The 21219-nt window shown below is 40.2% G+C and overlaps 1 non-coding gene and 1 pseudogene across 1 annotated transcript; both read left to right on the forward strand.

Moving 5' to 3' along the window:
• Positions 1-21219, forward strand: part of LOC144337076 (zinc finger protein 728-like) — a 57230-nt pseudogene that overhangs the window by 22115 nt on the left and 13896 nt on the right.
• Positions 3517-4463, forward strand: LOC144337587 (18S ribosomal RNA). The gene has a single exon (XR_013410802.1). It is a non-coding gene; the product is annotated as an 18S ribosomal RNA (ribosomal RNA).

Below are 21219 nucleotides of genomic sequence, written 5' to 3' on the forward strand. Positions count from 1 at the left end.
TTTTTTTTTTTTTTTTTTTTTTTTTGAGACGGAGTCTTGCTCTATCTCCAGGCTGGAGTGCAGTGGCACGATCTCGGCTCACTGCAACCTCTGCCTCCTGGGTTCAAGCGATTCCTTTGCCTCAGCCTCCTGAGTAGCTGGGACTACAGATGTGTGCCACCAAGCCTGGCTAGTTTTTCACATTTTAGTAGAGACAGGGTTTCACTATGTTGGTCAGAATGGTCTTGATCTCCTGACCTCGTGATCCACCTGCCTCGGCCTCCCAAAGTGCTGGGATAACAGACGTGAGCCACCATGCCTCACATTTTTTTTTTTTCCAGTTTCTGTCTATTATTGTTGTATACTTGCATTTGAGTTTAGTCATAGAAAATAATTCATAAAATTTCAGTTTTAAAAAATTTGGTAAGACTTCTTTTTTGGCCTAAGAGGTGGTCTATCAAGAAATATGTTGTATGAGCTATTGAGAAGGGTGTGTATCCTGATGTTGAGGAGTGCTCTCTATACCTCTGTCAGAAATATTTGTTTTATACCACCTTTAAGTAGTCTGTTTCCTTATTAATATTCTGTTTTGATTTTTTTTAAATTATACTTTAAATTCTGGGGTACATGTGCAGAGCGTACAGGTTTGTTACATAGGTATGCACGTGCTGTGGTGGTTTGCTGTACCTATCAACCTGTTATCTACATTAGGTATTTCTCCTAATGTTATTCATCCACTAGCCTCCCACCTCACCACAGGCCCTGGTGTGTGATGTTCCCCTTCCTGTGTCCCTGTGTTGTCGTTGTTCAACTCCCACTTATGAGTGAGAACATGCTGTGTTTGGTTTTCTGTTCTTGTGTTAGTTTGCTGAGAATGATGGTTTCCAGCTTTATCCATGTCTCTGCAAAGGACATGAACTCATCCTTTTTTATGGCTGCACACTGTTGCGTGGTGTGTATATGCCACATTTTCTTTATCCAGTCTATTATTAATGGGCATTTGGGTGGGTTCCAAATCTTTGCTATTGTGAATAGTGCTGCAATAAACGTATGTGTGCATGTGTCTTTATAGTAGAATGATTTATAATTTTTTGGGTATATACCCAGTAATAGAATTGCTGAGTCAAATGGTATTTCTAGTTCTGGATCCTTGAGGAATTGCCACATTGTCTTCCACAATCGCTGAACTAATTTACACTCCAACCAACAGTGTAAAAGCATTCGTACTTCTCCACATCTTCTCGAGCATCTGTTATTTCCTGACTTTTTAATGATCACCATTCTAACTGGGATGAAATGGTATCTCATTGTGGTTTTCATTTGCATTTCTCTAATGACCCGTGATGATGAGCTTTTTTTCATATGTTTGTTGGCCACATAAATATCTTTTTTTGAGAAGTATCTGTTCATATCCTTTGCCCACTTTTTGATGTGTTTTTTTTTTTTTTTTCTTGTAAATTTGTTTAAGTTCTTTATAGATCCTGGATATTAGCCCTTTGTCAGATGGATATATTGGAAAATTTTTCTCCCATTCTGTAGGTTGCCTGTTCACTTTGATAGTTTCTTTTGCTGTGCAGAAGCTCTTTAGTTTAATTAGGTCCCATTTGTCAATTTGGCTTTTGTTGCCATTGCTTTTGGTGTTTTAGTTATGAAGTCTTTGCCCATGCCTGTGTCCTGAATGGCGTTGTCTAGGTTTTCTTTTAGGGTTTTTATGGTTTGAGGCGTTACCTTTAAGTCTGTAATCCATCTTGAGTTAATTTTTCTATAAGGTATAAGGAAGGGGTCCAGTTTCAGGTTTCTGAATATGGCTAGCCAGGTTTTTCAACACGATTTATTAAATAGGGAATTCTTTCCCCATTGCTTGTTTTTTTCAGGTTTGTCAAAGATCAGATGGTTGTAGATGTGTGATGTTATTTCTGAGGCCTCTGTTCTGTTCCATTGATTTGTATATCTGTTTTGATACCAGTACCATACTGTTTTGGTTACTGTAGCCTTGTAATATAGTTTGAAGTCAGGTAGCATGATGCCTCCAGCTTTGTTCTTTTTGCTTAGGATTGTCTTGGCTATATGAGCTTTTTTTCTGGTTCCATATTAAATTTAGTTTTTTCAAAATCTGTGAAGAAAGTTAGTGGTAGCTTGATGGGGATAGCATTGAATCTATAAATCACTTTGGGCAGTATGGCCATTTTCACGATATCAGTTCTTCCTATCCATGAGCATGGAATGTTCTTCCATTTGTTTGTGTCCTCTCTTACTTTCTTGAGCAGTGGTTTGTAGTTGTCCCTGAAGAGGTCCTTCACATCCCTTGGTAGTTGTATTTCTAGGTATTTTATTCTCTTTGTAGCAATTGTGAATGGGAGCTCAGTCATGATTTGGCTCTCTCTCTATTATTGGTGTATAGGAATGCTTGTGATTTTTGCACATTGATTTTATATCCTGAGAGTTTGCTGAAGTTGCTTATCAGCTTAAAGAGATTTTGGGCTGAGACAATGTGGTTTTCTAAATATACAATCATGTCATTTGCAAACAGAGAGAATTTGGTTTCCTCTTTTCCTATTTGAATACCCATTATTTCTTTTTCTTGCCTGATTGCCCTCATGAGAACTTCTAATACTATGCTGAATGGGAGTGGTGAGATTTAATGTAACATCCAAGTTAAATTAATCCTCCTCACCACGGATACCCCCCTCACTTAGGTGTCCCTTGTTCACCATCCTCCATGAAATCAATATCCCGCACAAGAGTGCTACTCTCCTCGCTCCGGGCCCATAAATCGTGGGGGTAGCTATAATGAACTGTATCCGGCATCTGGTTCTTTACCTCAGGGCCATATAACTAAGATCGCCCACACGTTCCCCTTAAATAAGACATCTCGATGGATCACGGGTCTATCACCCTTTTAACCAGTCACGGGAGCTCTCCATGCATTTGGTATCTTTTATCTCTGGTCTGCACGCGACCCCATCGCAGAAAACTGGTCCCGCCACAACACGTCCCGCAGAACCTGTCTTTGATTCCTAGTCCATGCCATTATTAATCGCACCTACGTTCAATATCCTAGCCCCACATAAGTTTTACAAGGTGTTATTTAATTCTTGCTTGTAGGACATACCAATAATTACCATGTAATCCATTTTCAATCACACTGCAAATAACGCAGGAAACTATCAACAAACCCTCCCACCCACATCTCTGACTTCTTCTCCAAAAATTCACTCTTGCCAAACCCCAAAAACAAAAGCTTTCACACACCTAGCCAGAGATCGCGTTTTCATCTTTTAGGTGTGCACAACTTCAACTGCCATTTCCTCAACGAACACAAAATTACTTCATTTTACCCCTCTTAACTTCATCCCACTCCTTCTCTTTCCTACTTCCTTGCTCTCATGCACTTGTTCACTACTAAATATGGGCCCTCATTGTCACAACCCGAAAGACAGCACCTCACAACTATACTTCTCTCCGTGCTTATGTAGCTTAATTCACCTAAAGCAAGACACTGAAAATGTCTAGACGGACTTGCACACCCCATGAGCAAATAGGTTTGGTCCTGGCCTTTCTATTAGCTCTTAGCAAGATTACACATGCAAGCATCCCTGCCCCAGTGAAGACACCCAATAAATCACTACGATCATATGGAGTAAGTATCAAACATGCACAATGCAGCTCAAGACACTTTGCTCAGCCACACCCCCACGGGAGACAGCAGTGACAAACCTTTAGCAACAAATGAAAGTTTAACTAAGCTATGCTAAAATCTAGGGTTGGTCAATTTCGTGCCAGCCACCGCGGCCATACGATTAACCCAAGCTAATAAAAACCAGCGTAAAGGGTGTTTTAGATCTAGTCAAATAAAGCTAAACTCCATCTAAATTGTAAAACCTTAGCTGATGTAAAATAAACTACGAAAGTGGCTTTAAAATTTCTGAACACACAATAGCTAAGACTTAAACTGGGATTAGAGACCCCACTATACTTAGCCCTAAACTTCAATAGTTAGAACAACAAAACTACTCGCCAGAATACTACAAGCAACAGCTTAAAACTCAAAGAACTTGGCGGTGCTTCACATCCCCCTAGAGGAGCCTGTTCCGTAATCGATAAACCCCGATCCACCCCACCATCTCTTGCTTAGCCTATATACCGCCATCTTCAGCAAACCCTAACAAGGTCGCAAAGTCAGCATAACTGTCCCCGCAAAAACGTTAGGTCAAGGTGTAGCCCATGAGATGGTAAAAAATGGGCTACATTTTCTACCCCAGAAAACCCTCGATAACTCTTAGGAAACCTAAGAGTCCAAGGAGGATTTAGCAGTAAATTAAGAGTAGAGTGCTTAATTGAACCAGGCCATAAAGCACGTACACACCGCCCGTCACTCTCCTCAAGTATATTTAAGGACTAACTTAACTAAACACCCCAACATTTATATAGAGGAGATAAGTCGTAACACGGTAAGTGTACTGGAAGGTGCACTTGGATAAATCAAAGCATAGTTTAACACTAAAGCATCCGGCTTACACCCGGAAGATCTCAATATCATTTGATTGCCTTGAGCTAATAATAGCCCTAAACCAATCTAAAACTAATACCAAACTAACATACACCAAACCATTTACCAACTCAAAAGTATAGGCGATAGAAATTCTATCCTGGTGCTATAGACACAGTACCGTAAGGGAAATAAAAAACAAACAAGCACAAAATAGCAAAGTTTCACCCCTGTACCTTTTGCATAATGAATCAGCTAGAAACAATCTCGCAAAGAGAACTAAAGCCAGACTCCCTGAAACCAGATGAGCTACCCAAAAACAGCTGAAAGAGCGCACCCGTCTATGTAGCAAAATAGTGGGAAGATTTATGGGTAGAGGTGACAAGCCTAACGAGCCTGGTGATAGCTGGTTATCCAAGATAGTTAAGTTTACCTGCAGAACTACCCAATCCCCCTGTAAACTTAATTGTTAGTTTAAAGAGGGACAGCTCTTCAGACATCAGGAAAAAACCTTGTATAGAGAGTAAAAAATCTGACCTCCATAGTTGCCCCAAAAGCAGCCATCAATTAAGAAAGCATTCAAGCTCAACATCAATTATATAAAAATTCCAAACACACCACTGAACTCCTTATTCCACATTGGATTAATCTATCATTTCATAGAAGCAACAATGCTAATATAAGTAACATGAACATTTTCTCCGCCGCATAAGCCTAAATCAGACTGAAAAACTTCACCGATGCTTAACAGCCTAACACTAACAAACAGAAACAAGTCAGTATTACTCACACTGTTAACCCGACACAGGCATGCTTTAAGGAAAGGTTAAAAAAAGTAAAAGGAACTCAGCAAACTTAACCCCGCCTGTTTACCAAAAACATCACCTCTAGCATTACCAGTATTAGAGGCACTGCCTGCCCGGTGACACATACTCAACGGCCGTGGTACCCTGACCGTGCAAAGGTAGCGTAATCACTTGTTCCTTAAATGGGGACTCGCATGAATGGCATCACGAGGGTTCAACTGTCTCTTACTTTCAACCAGTGAAATTGACCTGTCCGTGCAGAGGCGGACATGAAACAATAAGACGAGAAGACCCTATGGAGCTTTAATTTATTAATGCAATCAAAACTATACAAATCCACGGACCCTTACACCACCACACCTGCATTAAAAATTTTGGTTGGGGTGACCTCGGAGCATAACTAAACCTCCGAACAGCCTACGCTAAGACTACACAAGCCAAAGCGAACCAGCACCTGTAATTGACCCAATGACTTGACCAACGGAACAAGTTACCCTAGGGATAACAGCGCAATCCTATTCCAGAGTCCATATCGACAATAGGGTTTACGACCTCGATGTTGGATCAGGACATCCTAATGGTGCAGCAGCTATCAAGGGTTTGTTTGTTCAACGATTAAAGTCCTACGTGATCTGAGTTCAGACCGGAGTAATCCAGGTTGGTTTCTATCTATTCTATATTTCTCCCTGTACGAAAGGACAAGAGAAATAAGGCCCACTTCATAAAGTGCCCTCATTCCATAGATGACCTAATCTCAATCTAACAAAATAACACCAACCCAACCCCAAAACAGGGTTTGTTAAGATGGCAGAGCCCGGCAATTGCATAAAACTTAAAACTTTACAATCAGAGGTTCAACTCCTCTTCTTAACACCATGTCAACAACAAATCTCCTACTCCTTATTATATCCGTAATGGCCGCCATAGCATTCCTCACACTCATTGAACGAAAATTACTGGGCCACATACAACTACGCAAAGGACCAAACACCATTGGCCCCTACGGGTTGCTACAACCTTTCGCTGACGCCATAAAACTATTCACGGAAGAACCCTTAAAACCTTCAACATCTACCACCATTCTCTACATTACCGCACCAGCCTTGGCCTTTTCCATTGCTCTTCTCCTATGAACTCCCCTTCCCATACCCCATCCACTAATTAACTTCAATCTAGGACTTTTATTTATTCTAGCCACATCTAGTCTAACTGTCTACTCCATTTTATGATCAGGATGGGCATCAAACTCAAACTATGCACTAATCGGAGCACTATGAGTTGTCGCCCAAACAATCTCATATGAAGTCACTCTTGCTATTATTCTCTTATCAGTCTTACTAATAAGCGGCTCATTTAATCTTCTCATACTTATCACAACACAAGAACACCTCTGACTCCTCCTACCATCATGACCCCTAGCCATAAAATGATTCACCTCCACATTAGCTGAAACAAACCGAGCTCCTTTCGACCTCATAGAAGGCAAATCGGAACTAGTCTCAGGCTTTAACATTGAATATGCCGCAGGCCCATTCACCCTGTTCTTCATGGCTGAGTACATAAATATCATTATAATAAATGCCCTAATAACCACAATCTTCCTAGGCACATTATACTCTATTAATTCCCCAGAACTATTTACAACGTGCTTTACCACCAAAACACTTCTTCTAACCTCATTATTTTTATGAATCCGAACAGCATATCCTCGATTCCACCATGATCAACTTATACACTTACTGTGAAAAAATTTCCTCCCACTTACACTAGCTCTTCTCATATGATATATCTCAACACCTGTTGCAATCTCCAGTATTCCTCCGCAAACCTAGAAATATGTCTGACAAAAGAGTTACTTTGATAGAGTAAATGATAGAGGCCCTAATCCTCTTATTTCTAGGATTATAGGTATCAAACCTACCCCTGAGAACCCAAATTTCTCCATGCTACCTACCACACTCCATCCTAAGTAAGGTCAGCTAAATAAGCTATTGGTCCCATACCCCGAAAATGTTGGTTATACCCTTCCCGTACTAATTAACCCACTAGCCCAACTTATTGTCTACCTCACCATAATCACAGGCACTCTCATTACAACGCTAAGCTCACACTGATTCCTCGCCTGAGCAGGCCTAGAAATAAATATACTAGCTTTCATCCCAATTCTAATCAAAAAAACAAACCCCCGTTCTACAGAAGCCGCTATTAAATATTTCCTGATACAATCCACCGCATCTATAATCCTCATAATAGCAATTATCTCCAACAACCTACTCTCCAGATGCTGAACCACAACAGACAACATCAACCAACTTTCATCTCTAGCCATAACAACAGCCCTAGCCATAAAATTAGGAATAGCCCCCTTCCACTTTTGAATCCCAGAAGTCACCCAAGGGACATCTTTAATTTCTGGTCTGCTCCTCCTCACATGACAAAAACTAGCTCCCATCTCAATTATATACCAAATACATTCTTCAACCAATACAGATATTCTCCTGACCCTCTCTACTCTATGTGTTATAATAGGCAGCTGAGGAGGCCTTAACCAAACACAACTACGCAAAATCATGGCATATTCTTCAATTACTCACACAGGCTGAGTAATAACACTAACCTACAACCCAAATATCACAATCTATTACCTAATCATATACACTATTATGACAACTACGGCATTCCTAACTCTCAACCTAAACTCAAATACCACAACTCTTATACTATCCTGCACTTGAAACAAACTAACCTGACTAATACCATTAATATCAACCACCCTCCTATCCATGGGAGGCTTACCCCCACTAATCTGTTTCCTACCCAAATGAATTACCATTCAAGAACTTACAAAAAGCAATAACTTCATCATCCCCTCCATTATAATTACCATAACCCTACTCAACTTATACTTTTATATACGCCTAATTTATACCACCTCCATAACAATACTCCCTACATCCAACAATACAAAAATAAAATGACAACTCGAAAATACAAAACCCATACTCCTCATCCCCCCACTCATTATCCTCACCACCCTCCTCTTAACAATTTCTCCACTAACCCTAGTCATCCTCTAGAAATTTAGGTGAAGTAAGACCAAGGACCTTCAAAGCCCTCAGTAAGTTAAACCACGCTTAATTTCTGAAATATATAAGGACTGCAGATTCTATTCCACATCAAATGAATGCAAATCAATTACTTTAATTAAGCTAAGCCCTTACTAGATTAATGGGACTCAAACCCATAAAATTTTAGTTAACAGCTAAATACTCTAACCACTGGCTTTAATCTACTTCTCCCGCCGCAGGGAAAAAAGGCGGGAGAAGCCCCGGCAAAATTAACTGCTCCCTTGAATTTGCAATTCAACATGAAAATCACCTCGGAGCTGGTAAAAAGAGAACTTTAATCTCTGTCTCTAGGTTTACAGCCTGATGCTTACTCAGCCATTCTACCCCTCCTCCCCCACCTATGTTCGCCTACCGTTGGCTGTTCTCAACAAACCACAAAGATATTGGAACCCTTTACCTACTGTTCGGCACATGGGCTGGGATCATAGGCACAGCTCGAAGCCTTCTTGTTCGAGCTGAACTGGGTCAACCAGGCAGCCTATTAGGCAACGACCATATCTACAATGTTATCGTTACAGCCCATGCGTTTGTCATAATTTTCTTTATAGTTATACCCATCATAATCGGAGGTTTCGGAAACGGATTAGTACCACTAATAATTGGTGCCCCCGACATGGCGTTCCCCCGCCTAAACAATATGAGTTTTTGACTTCTCCCCCCTTCCTTTCTACTGTTACTGGCATCTGCGGCAGTAGAAGCCAGTGCTGGGACAGGTTGAAGAGTTTATCCTCCTTTAGCAGGAAATTTCTCCCACCCAGGAGCTTCCGTAGATCTAACTATCTTCTCACTTCACCTAGCAGGCATCTCCTCCATCCTAGGGGCTATAAACTTCATTACCACTATTATCAACATAAAAGTCCCTGCAATATCTCAATATCAAACCCCCTTATTCATCTGGTCAGTGTTAATCACAGCCATCCTTTTACTCCTCTCTCTACCAGTACTAGCTGCCGGCATTACTATATTACTAACAGACCGTAACCTAAATACCACTTTCTTTGATCCTGCCGGAGGGGGGGGATCCTATCTTGTATCAACATCTATTCTGATTTTTCGGCCACCCAAAAGTCTATATCCTCATTCTACCTGGATTTGGGATAATCTCTCATATTGTGACATATTACTCCAGAAAAAAAGAGCCATTTGGCTACATAAGTATAGTTTGAGCTATAATGTCAATCGGGTTTTTAGGCTTTATTGTATGAGCCCATCATATATTTGCAGTAGGAATAGGTAGACACACGAGCCTACTTCACTTCCGCCACTATAATTATTGCAATTCCCACTGGCATTAAAGTCTTCAGCTGACTTTCCACGCTTCACGGAGGCAATATCAAATGATCTCCTGCAATACTTTGAGCTCTAGGCTTTATTTTTCTCTTTACCATAGGGGGCTTAACTGGTATCGTGTTAGCAAACTCATCATTAGACATTGTACTACACGATACGTACTATGTTGTTGCACACTTTCACTATGTACTATCGATAGGAGCTGTATTTGCTATCATAGGAGGCTTCATTCATTGATTCCCCTTATTTTCAGGCTATACTCTAGACCAAACTTATGCCAAAGCCCACTTCACCATCATATTTGTAGGTGTAAATTTAACCTTCTTCCCACAATATTTCCTCGCCTTATCCGGAATACCCCGACGCTACTCTGACTACCCCGATGCCTATACCAGATGAAATATCTCATCCATAGGCTCCTTCATTTCCCTAGTAGCAGTAATACTAATAATCTACATAACCTGAGAAGCCTTCACCTCAAAACGTAAAGTCTCATTAATTGAACAGCCCTCTACCAACCTAGAGTGACTGCATGGTTGCCCTCCACCCTACCATACATTTGAAGAACCAACCTACATTAAACTAAATGAAAAAGGAAAGAATTGAACCTCCTAAAACTGGTTTCAAGCCAGCCCTGTGACCTCCACAACTTTTTCAATAAGATATTAGAAAAACTATTTCATACCTTTGTCAAAGCTAAATCATAGGTTAAACCCTATATATCTTATATGGCTCACTCCGTTCAACTAGGCCTACAAGATGCTATATTCCCTATCATAGAAGAATTAATTGCTTTTCATGACCACACTTTTATAATTGTATCCTTAATTAGCTTTCTAGTCCTATATGCCCTGTCTTCAGCTCTCACAACAAAACTAACCAACACCAATATCACGGACGCCCAAGAAATAGAAACCATTTGAACCATCTTACCCGCAATCATTTTAATCTTAATTGCTCTTCCATCCCTGCACATCCTATATCTAACAGACGAGATCAACAGCCCCTCTTTTACTATTAAATCAATTGGACACCAATGATACTGAACCTACGAATACACAGATTACGGAGGATTAATCTTTAACTCTTATATACTCCCCCCATTGTTCTTAAACCCAAGAGACCTTCGACTTCTAGAAGTTGACAACCGAGTAGTTCTCCCAATTGAAGCCCCTGTCCGAATAATAATTACATCTCAAGACGTCCTACACTCATGAACAATTCCTACTCTAGGCCTAAAAACAGATGCAGTTCCTGGACGCCTGAATCAAACCACATTCACCGCTATACGACCAGGTGTATACTACGGACAATGCTCAGAAATCTGCAGTGCTAACCACAGCTTCATACCCATTGTCACAGAACTGATTTCACTAAAAATTTTTGAGATAGGGCCTGTATTTACCCTATAGACCCCCCCCCCCCACATCTCACTCCATAACTCTCTGCAAAATATTCTTATAATACACTATACAGCTATCCTAGCATTAACCTTTTAAGTTAAAGATCGAGAGAAATACCCTCTCTGCAGTGAAATGCCTCAACTAGATACATCCGTATGGTTTACTATCATCATAACTATACTCCCCACACTATTTCTTATTATACAATTAAAACTACTAAACACAAACTACTACCCACCTCCCCTACAAAAGAATCCCAATACACAAACCTACAATAACCCCTGACAATTGAAATGAACGAAAATCTATTTGCCCCATTTACCTCTCCAACAATCCTAGGCCAACCTGCTGCAGTACTCATCATTTTACTCCCCGCGCTACTATTTCCAACCTCCAAACACCTTATTAATAATCGACTAATTACCATTCAACAAAACCTAATCCAACTAACCCTAAAACAAATAATAATATCCCATAATACCAAAGGACAAACCTGGTCCCTAATACTAACATCTTTAATTATTTTTATCTCAATAACCAATCTTCTCGGACTTCTACCCTACTCATTTACACTCACCACCCAACTATCTATAAACCTAGCCATAGCAATTCCCCTATGAGCAGGGACAGTAATCATAGGCCTTCACTTCAAAACTAAAAGCTCTCTGGCCCACTTCCTACCACAAGGCACACCCACTCCCCTTATTCCTATACTAGTAATTATTGAAACAATCAGTCTATTCATGCAACCAGTTGCCCTAGCCGTACGCTTAACCGCCAGTATCACAGCTGGCCATCTACTAATGCACCTAATAGGAAGTGCTGCACTAACATTATCAACCATCAACCTCCCTATCACCTCACTAATCTATGCACTTCTAGTACTATTGACCATTCTAGAAATCGCAGTGGCCCTAATCCAAGCCTATGTCTTCACACTATTAATCATCCTTTATCTATGTGATAACACTTAATGACCCACCAATCTCATGCCTCTCACATAGTTAAACCTAGCCCCTGACCACTAACAGGGGCTCTCTCAGCCCTGTTAACAACATCAGGCTTAATTATATGATTTCACTTTTACTCCACCACTCTACCAATGCTAGGCCTACTAACCAACGTGGTAACCATATACCAATGATGGCGTGACATTATTCGAGAAAGCACCTACCAAGGCCACCATACAATACCTGTCCAAAAAAGCCTTCGTTATGGAATAGTCCTTTTTATCATCTCAGAAATCCTCTTCTTCACCGGTTTCTTCTGAGCATTCTACCACTCGAGCTTTGCTCCCACCCCACACCTAGGAGGACGCTGACCACCAACAGGAATTACTACCTTAAATCCCCTAGAAATGCCCCTTTTAAACACCTCCGTACTACTTGCATCAGGAGTTACAATCACCTGGGCCCACCACAGCCTAATAGAAAGTAATGGAAAACAAACAATCCAAGCTTTACTCATTACAATCCTACTAGGCATCTACTTCACCCTACTACAAATTTCAGAGTACTTTGAAGCGCCCTTCACTATTTCCGATAGTATCCATGGCTCAGCATTCTTTATCACCACAGGCTTCCACGGACTTCACATCATCATCGGATCTACATTCCTTATTACCTGCCTTATCTGTCAACTATTATACCACTTCACATCAAACCACCATTTTGGATTCGAAGCCGCTGCTTGATATTGACACTTTGTAGATGTGGTCTGATTATTCCTTTATATCTCTATCTACTGATGAGGATCCTACTCTTTTAGTATAATTAGTACAGTTGACTTCCAATCAACTAGTTTCGATACTATTCGAAAAAGAGTAATTAACCTAGCATTAGCACTGACAATTAATACCCTTCTGACCCTCCTACTAGTAATTATCATATTCTGACTACCCCAGCTGAACTCTTATGCAGAAAAAACCGATCCTTACGAATGTGGCTTTGACCCACTAAACCCTGCCCGCATTCCCTTCTCCATAAAATTTTTCTTAGTCACCATTACCTTCCTACTATTTGACCTAGAAATTGCCCTACTACTACCCCTACCATGAGCTCTCCAAACAACAGATCTTCCAACCATGCTTAAATCATCAGTTACACTAATTATTGTCCTAACCCTAAGCCTAGCCTACGAATGAACTCAAAAAGGACTGGATTGAACTGAATTGGTAAGTAGTTTAAACAAAACAAATGATTTCGACTCATTAGATTGTGATAACCATACTAACCAAATGCCTTTCATCTATATAAGTGTTACACTAGCATTTATAATCTCACTCCTAGGTATGTTAACCTATCGCTCACATCTAATATCCTCCCTATTATGCCTAGAAGGAATATTATCATCACTGTTTATTATAAGTACTCTTATAGCTTTAAACATGCACTCCTTACTAGCTAACATTATACCCATCGCCCTACTAGTATTTGCTGCTTGCGAAGCAGCAGTCGGTCTTGCCCTACTAATCTCAATCTCTAACACATATGGTCTAGACTATATCCACAACCTAAATTTACTTCATTGTTAAAAATAGTTATCCCCACAATTATACTACTACCAACAACGTGATTTTCCAAAAATAGCATAATCTGAATTAACCTTACTGTACATAGCCTAACCATCAGTATTATCCCCTTATTATTTTTCAGCCAAACCAGCAACAATCTCCTCAACTACTCAATCCATTTATCTTCCGACCCTCTAACGACACCTCTCCTAATATTAACTGCCTGACTCCTGCCCCTTATGATTACAGCAAGCCAATATCACTTACATAATGAATCCCCCTCACGAAAAAATTCTCTCTCTCCATGTTAATTTTCCTACAAATCTCTCTAATTCTAACATTCATAGCCAAAGAACTATACATATTTTATATTCTATTCGAAACCAGTCTCATTCCTACCCTAATCATCATCACCCGATGAGGCAGCCAAGCAGAACGCCTTAACGCAGGCACATATTTCCTATTCTATACACTAACTGGCTCTCTTCCCCTACTCATTATGTTAATCTATACCTATAATAGTTTGGGTTCACTAAACATCATGCTACTCACGCTCATGCCTCAAAAACTAACAACCACTTGATCCCACAATCTTACCTGACTAGCATGCATAATAGCCTTCATAGTAAAAATACCCCTGTACGGCTTACACTTATGACTCCCCAAAGCCCATGTTGAAGCCCCCATTGCTGGATCAATAGTCCTTGCCACAGTACTCCTAAAACTAGGTGGCTACGGCATGATACGACTCACCTCTATCCTTAACCCTACAACAGAACATATAACCTACCCCTTCCTTATACTATCCCTATGGGGCATAATCATAACAAGCTCTACCTGTCTTCAACAGACAGACCTAAAATCACTCATCGCATACTCCTCCATGAGCCACATAGCCCTAGTAATCATAGCCTCCCTCATTCAAACCCCCTGAAGCTTCATTGGTGCAACTGTTCTTATAATCACCCACGGACTCACCTCATCCATACTATTTTGCCTAGTAAACTCAAACTATGAACGAACCCACAGCCGCATTATACTACTTTCCCGAGGACTCCAAATACTATTTCCATTAATAACCTTTTGATGATTTGCAGCAAACCTTACCAACATCACCCTACCCCCTACTATTAACCTAGTAGGAGAACTCCTTGTAATAATAACCTCATTCTCCTGATCATACATCACCATTACGCTTACAGGACTTAATATGCTAATTACAGCCCTCTACTCCCTCTATATATTTACCACAACACAATGAGGAATACTTACATATCACACTACTAATATAAAACCTTCCTTTACATGAGAAAACATACTAATATTCAAACACCTTTCCCCTATTATACTCCTGTCCCTTAACCCTAATGTTATTCTAGTTTTCACCTCCTGTAAATATAGTTTAACCAAAACATTAAATTGTGGATCTAACCATAGAGGCCTGCCACTTCTTATTTACTGAGAAAGCTAGCAAGGGCTGCTAACCCATGTCTCCGTTTTTAATAAATACGGCTTTCCCAACTTTTAAAGGATTACAGTTATCCATTGGCCTTAAGAACCAAAAACATCGGTGCAACTCCAAATAAAAGTAACAACCATGTACACCTCCATTACCATAACAATCCTAACCACTCTAATTCGACCAATTGCTATTACCTTTATTAATCCCAACAAAAGGCACCTATATCCATACTACGTAAAAACAACTATGATATATTCTTTCACCATTAGCCATCTCCCCATAATCTTGTATATTCTCCTGGACGAAGAAGCAATTATCTCAAACTGACATTGAATAACAATCCAAACATTAGAATTAACACTAAGCTTCAAATTTGATTACTTCTCCATAATATTTATCCCAATTGCACTATTCATTACTTGATCTATTATAGAATTCTCACTATGATATATAAGTTCAGACCCAAACATTAATCAATTCTTTAAGTACCTTCTCACATTTCTCATCATAATACTAATTTTAATCACTGCCACCAACCTCTTTCAACTTTTCATTGGCTGAGAAGGCATAGGAATTATATCCTTCTTATTAATTAGCTAATGGTACGCTCGAATAGAAGCCAACACAGCAGCCACTCAGGCAATGTTATACAACCGTATTGGCGATATCGGCTTTATCCTAAGCATAACATGGTTCATCCTACATTACAACTCATGAGACTTTCAACAAATGTTTATCCTAAACCCCAACCCAAGTCTTCTCCCACTAATAGGTATTCTCCTGGCAGCAACAGGAAAATCAGCCCAATTTGGTCTTCACCCTTGACTACCTTCCGCCATAGAAGGCCCAACACCAGTCTCAGCTCTACTCCACTCCAGCACGATAGTTGTCGCCGGAGTATTCCTGCTCATCCGTTCCACCCTCTAATAGAAAATAATACATTAATCCAAAGCCTTACATTGTGCCTAGGAGCCATTACCACCACATTCATAGCAGTTTGCGCCCTAACACAAAACGATATTAAAAAAATCGTAGCCTTTTCCACCTCAAGCCAACTGGGCCTCATAATAGTTACTATCGGCATCAACCAACCATACCTAGCGTTTCTACATATCTGCACCCATGCCTTCTTCAAAGCTATATTATTCATCTGCTCTGGATCCATTATTCATAACCTACACAGCGAACAAGACATTCGAAAAATAGGAGGGTTATTTAAAACAATACCCCTTACTTCAACCTCCCTATTTATTGGCAACTTAGCACTTGCAGGCATACCCTACCTCACAGGCTTCTACTCCAAAGACCTCATCATCGAAACCGCAAACATGTCGTATACCAACGCCTGAGCCCTATCTATCACTCTCATTGCCACATCCCTAACTAGCGCTTACAGCACCCGAACTATCTTTATAACCCTAACAGGACAACCCCGCTTCCCAACCTCAATCTATATTAACGAGAACAACCCCACCTTATTAAAACCAATCAAACTCCTCACTATCGGCAGTATACTAGCAGGATTTCTTTTTTTTTTTTGAGACGGAGTCTTGCTCTGTCACCCAGGCTGGAGTGCAGTGGCCGGATCTCAGCCCACTGCAAGCTCCTCCTCTCGGGTTCACGCCATTCTCCTGCCTCAGCCTGCCCAGTAGCTGGGACTACAGGCACCCGCCACTTCGCCCGGCTAGTTTTTTGTATTTTTTAGTAGAGACGGGGTTTCACCGTGTTAGCCAGGATGGTCTCTATCTCCTGACCTCATGATCCGCCCGTCTCGGCCTCCCAAAGTGCTGGGATTACAGGCTTGAGCCACCGCGCCGGCAATATACTAGCAGGATTTCTTATCACCAACAATATCTCCCCTACTTCACTCCCCCAACCAACAATACCTCACCATCTAAAACTCTCAGCCCTATATCTAACCACCCTGGGCTTTCTAGTAGCCCTAGACCTTGCCCTTATAACCAACAAACTTAAGATAAACATGCCATCACACACATTTAAATTCTCCAACATATTAGGATATTACCCTATCACAATTCACCATATAACCTCCTTCCAAAATCTACTTATAAGCCAAAACCTATCCTTCCTCTTACTAGACTTAACCTGACTGGAAAAATCTATAACCAAAACAATTTCACATATCCACACTACCATCTCCACCATCACAACCACCCAAAAAGGCATAATCAAACTTTACTCCCTCTCCTTTCTTATTCCCCTCATTCTAACTTTATTCCTAATAACATAATCTATTACCCCGAGTAATCTCAATAATAATGTATACACCAACAAACAACGTTCAACCAGTAACCACTACCAATCAACGTCCATAGTCATACAAAGCACCTGCACCAATAGAATCCCCTCGAACTAACCCCGACCCCTCACCCTCAAAAATCACCCAATCCCCCATACTATTAAAGTTAGCCACCACCACTAAATCATCAAAATCTATAACTCATAAAATTAAACCCACCTCCATCGCTAATTCTACCAGAAAACTCACAAAAACCTCAAGCCCCGATCCCCATGTTTCAGGATACTCCTTAATAGCCATCGCCATAGTATACCCAAAAACAACTATCATACCCCCCAAATAAACTAAAAATATCATTAAACCCATATACGCTCTCCCACAATTCAAAATAATCACACAACCAACTATACCACTAACAATTAATGCCAGCCCTCCATAAATAGGAGAGGGTTTAGAAGAAAACCCCACAAACCCCATAACTAATGATACGTTTAACAAAAATAAAATATATGTCATTGTTCTCACGTGGACTCCAACCATGACCAATGATATGAAAAACCATCGTTGTACTTCAACTACAAAAACATTAATGACCCCAATACGCAAATCCCACCCAATCCTAAAAATAATTAACCACACCTTCATTGACCTACCCACCCCACCTAACATTTCTATATGATGAAACTTCGGCTCACTTCTTGCAACCTGCCTAATTCTACAAATTATTACAGGACTATTCCTAGCAATACACTACTCACCAGACACTTCCTCCGCCTTCTCCTCAATCGCACACATCGTCCGAGAGGTAAATAACGGCTGAATCCTTCGCTACCTCCACGCCAACTGTGCCTCCATACTCTTCATCTGCCTTTTTCTACATGTAGGCCGAGGCCTCTACTACGGCTCCTTTCTTCTCACAGAAACTTGAAACACTGGCATCACACTTCTACTCATAACCATAGCAACAGCCTTCGTGGGCTATGTACTCCCATGAGGCCAAATATCATTCTGAGGCACCACCGTAATTACAAACCTACTATCAGCAATCCCATACATCGGAACCACTCTCGTCCAATGAGTTTGAGGTGGATATTCTATTGAAAACCCCACCCTCACACGATTCTTTACCCTTCACTTTATCCTACCTTTCATTATCACAGCCTTGACTACTCTACACCTATTATTTCTACACGAAACAGGATCAAACCCGGCGGAATTTCCTCTCACTCCGATAAAATCGACTTCCACCTCTACTACACAATTAAGGACATCCTAGGCCTAGCCCTCTTTTTCACAACCTTAATAACATTAGTATTATTCACGCCTGACCTTCTAAGCGATCCAAACAACTACATCCCAGCCAACCCCCTAAGCACGCCTCCACACATTAAACCAGAATGATACTTCTTATTCGCATATGCAATTCTACGATCCATTCCTAATAAACTAGGAGGGGTGTTAGCACTCCTCCTATCAATCCTTATCTTATTATTCATACCCACTCTCCACAAATCCAAACAACAAAGTATGGCATTCCGCCCACTCAGCCAGTTCCTATTTTGACTCCTAATCACAATTCTACTAACTCTTACCTGAATCGGAAGTCAACCAATAAGCCAACCCTTTATGACTATTGGACAAGTAGCATCCGTAATACATTTCACCACAATTCTAGTCTTAATACCACTTGCCTCCCTAATTGAAAACAACCTGCTCAAATGAACCTGCCCCCGTAGTATAAATAAATACACCAGTCTTGTAAACTGAAAATGGAAAGTAGGCTAATAATTACTGCCTCATTTTCAGGACTTGTTATTGGCCTCTTCAGGATTTATTTTATTTTTATTTTTTGAGGGGTTTTTTGTGTCTCTCTCTCCTTCTGTTCTGCTCTTAGTTACTTGTTGTCTTCTGCTAGGGTTTGAATTTGTTTGTTCTTGCTTCTCTAGTTCTTTTAATTGTGATTTTAGCATGTGTATTTTAGATCTTTCTTGCTTTCTCTTGTGGGCATTTAGTGCTGTAAATTTTCCTCTAGACATTGCTTTGTCATAGTCCCAGAGATTCTGGTATTTTGTGTCTTTGTTCTCATTGGTTTCAAAGAACTTTTTAAGTTCTACTTTCATTTAATTATTGACCCTGTAGTCATTCAGGAGCAGGTTTTTCAGTTTCCATGTAGTTGTGTGATTTTTAGTGAGTTTCTTAATCCTGAGTTCTAATTTGATTGCAGTGGTCTGAGAGACTGTTATGATTTCCATTCTTTTACATTTGCTGAGGAGTGTTTTGCTTCCAATTATGTGGTCAGTTTTAGAATAAGTGCGATGTGGTGCTGAGAAGAATGTGTATTCTGTTGATTTGTGGCAAAGAGTTCTGTAGATGTCTATTAGGTCTGCTTGGTCCAGAGTTGAGTTCACCTCCTGAATATCCTTGTTAGTTTTCTGTCTCATTGATCAGGCTAATATTGACAGTGGGATGTTAAAGTCTCCCACTGTTATAGTGTGGGAATCTATGTCTCTTTGTAGGTCCCTAAGAACTTGCTTTATGATTCTAGGTGCTCCTGTATTGGGTGCATATATATTTAGGATAGTTATCTCTTGTTGTTGCATTGACCCCTTTACCATTATGTAATGCCCATCTTTGTCTCTTTTGATCTTTATTGGTTTAACGTCTGTTTTATCAGAGACTGGGATTGCAACCCCGGATTTTTTTTTTTTCTTTCCATTTGCTTGGTAAATATTCCTCCATCCATTTCTTTTGAGTCTATATGTGTCTTTGCACATATAGACTGAAATACAGCACTTAGATGGATCTTGACTCTTTATTCAATTTGCCAGTCTGTGTCTTTTAATTGGAGCATTTAGCCCTTGTATTTAAGGTTAATATTGTTATGTCATTATGATGCTAGCTGGTTATTTTGCCCATTAGTTGATGCAGTTTCTTCATAGTGTCGATGGTCTTTACAATTTGGTATGTTTTTGCAGGGGCTGGTACCAGTTGTTCCTTTGTGTGTTTAGTGCTTCCTTCAGGAGTTGTTGTAAGGCAGGCCTGGTGGTGACAAAGTCTCTCAGCATTTGCTTGTCTGTAAAGGATTTTATTTCTCCTTCACTTATGAAACTTAGTTTGACTGGATATGAAATTCTGGGTTGAAAATTCCTTTCTTTAAGAATGCTGAATATTGGCTCCCCACTCTCTTCTGGCTTGTAGGGTTTCTACAGAGAGATCCACTGTTAGTCTGATGGGCTTCCATTTGTGGATAACCCGACCTTTCTCTCTGGCTGCCCTCAACATTTTTTTCATTTCAACCTTGGTGAATCTGGCAATTATGTGCCTTGGGGTTGCTCTTCTCAAGGAGTATCTTTGTGGTGTTCTCTGTATTTCCTGAATTTGAATGTTGGCCTGTCTTGCTAGGTTGGGGACATTCTCCTGGATGATATTTTGAAGAGTGTTTTCCAACTTGATTCCATTCTCCCTGTCACTTTCAGGTACCCTAATCAAACGTAGATTTGGTCTTTTCACATAGTCCCATATTTCTTGGAGGCTTTGCTCATTTCGTTTTATTCTTTTTTCTCTAATCTTGTCTTCTTGCTTTATTTCATTCAGTTGATCTTCAATCTCTGATCTCCTTTCTTCTGCTTTATCGATTCAGCTATTGATACTTGTGCATGCTTCACGAAGTTCTCATGCTGTGTTTTTCATCTCCATCAGGTCATTTATGTTCTTCTCTAAACTGGTTCCTCCTGTTAGCAATTCGTCTAACCATGTCATAAGACTGTTTGCAAATCACTTTTATCTTGCAGCTCCCAAAATTCTCTTTTTGTCTGTAACTATTGAAATTGTGATTATAAATACGTTTTTGTTATAAATGTATTTGTGTGTATCGTAATTTGCTTTTTGAG

Source organism: Macaca mulatta, chromosome 19 (assembly GCF_049350105.2).
Source record: "Macaca mulatta isolate MMU2019108-1 chromosome 19, T2T-MMU8v2.0, whole genome shotgun sequence".
Taxonomy (NCBI): domain Eukaryota; kingdom Metazoa; phylum Chordata; class Mammalia; order Primates; family Cercopithecidae; genus Macaca; species Macaca mulatta.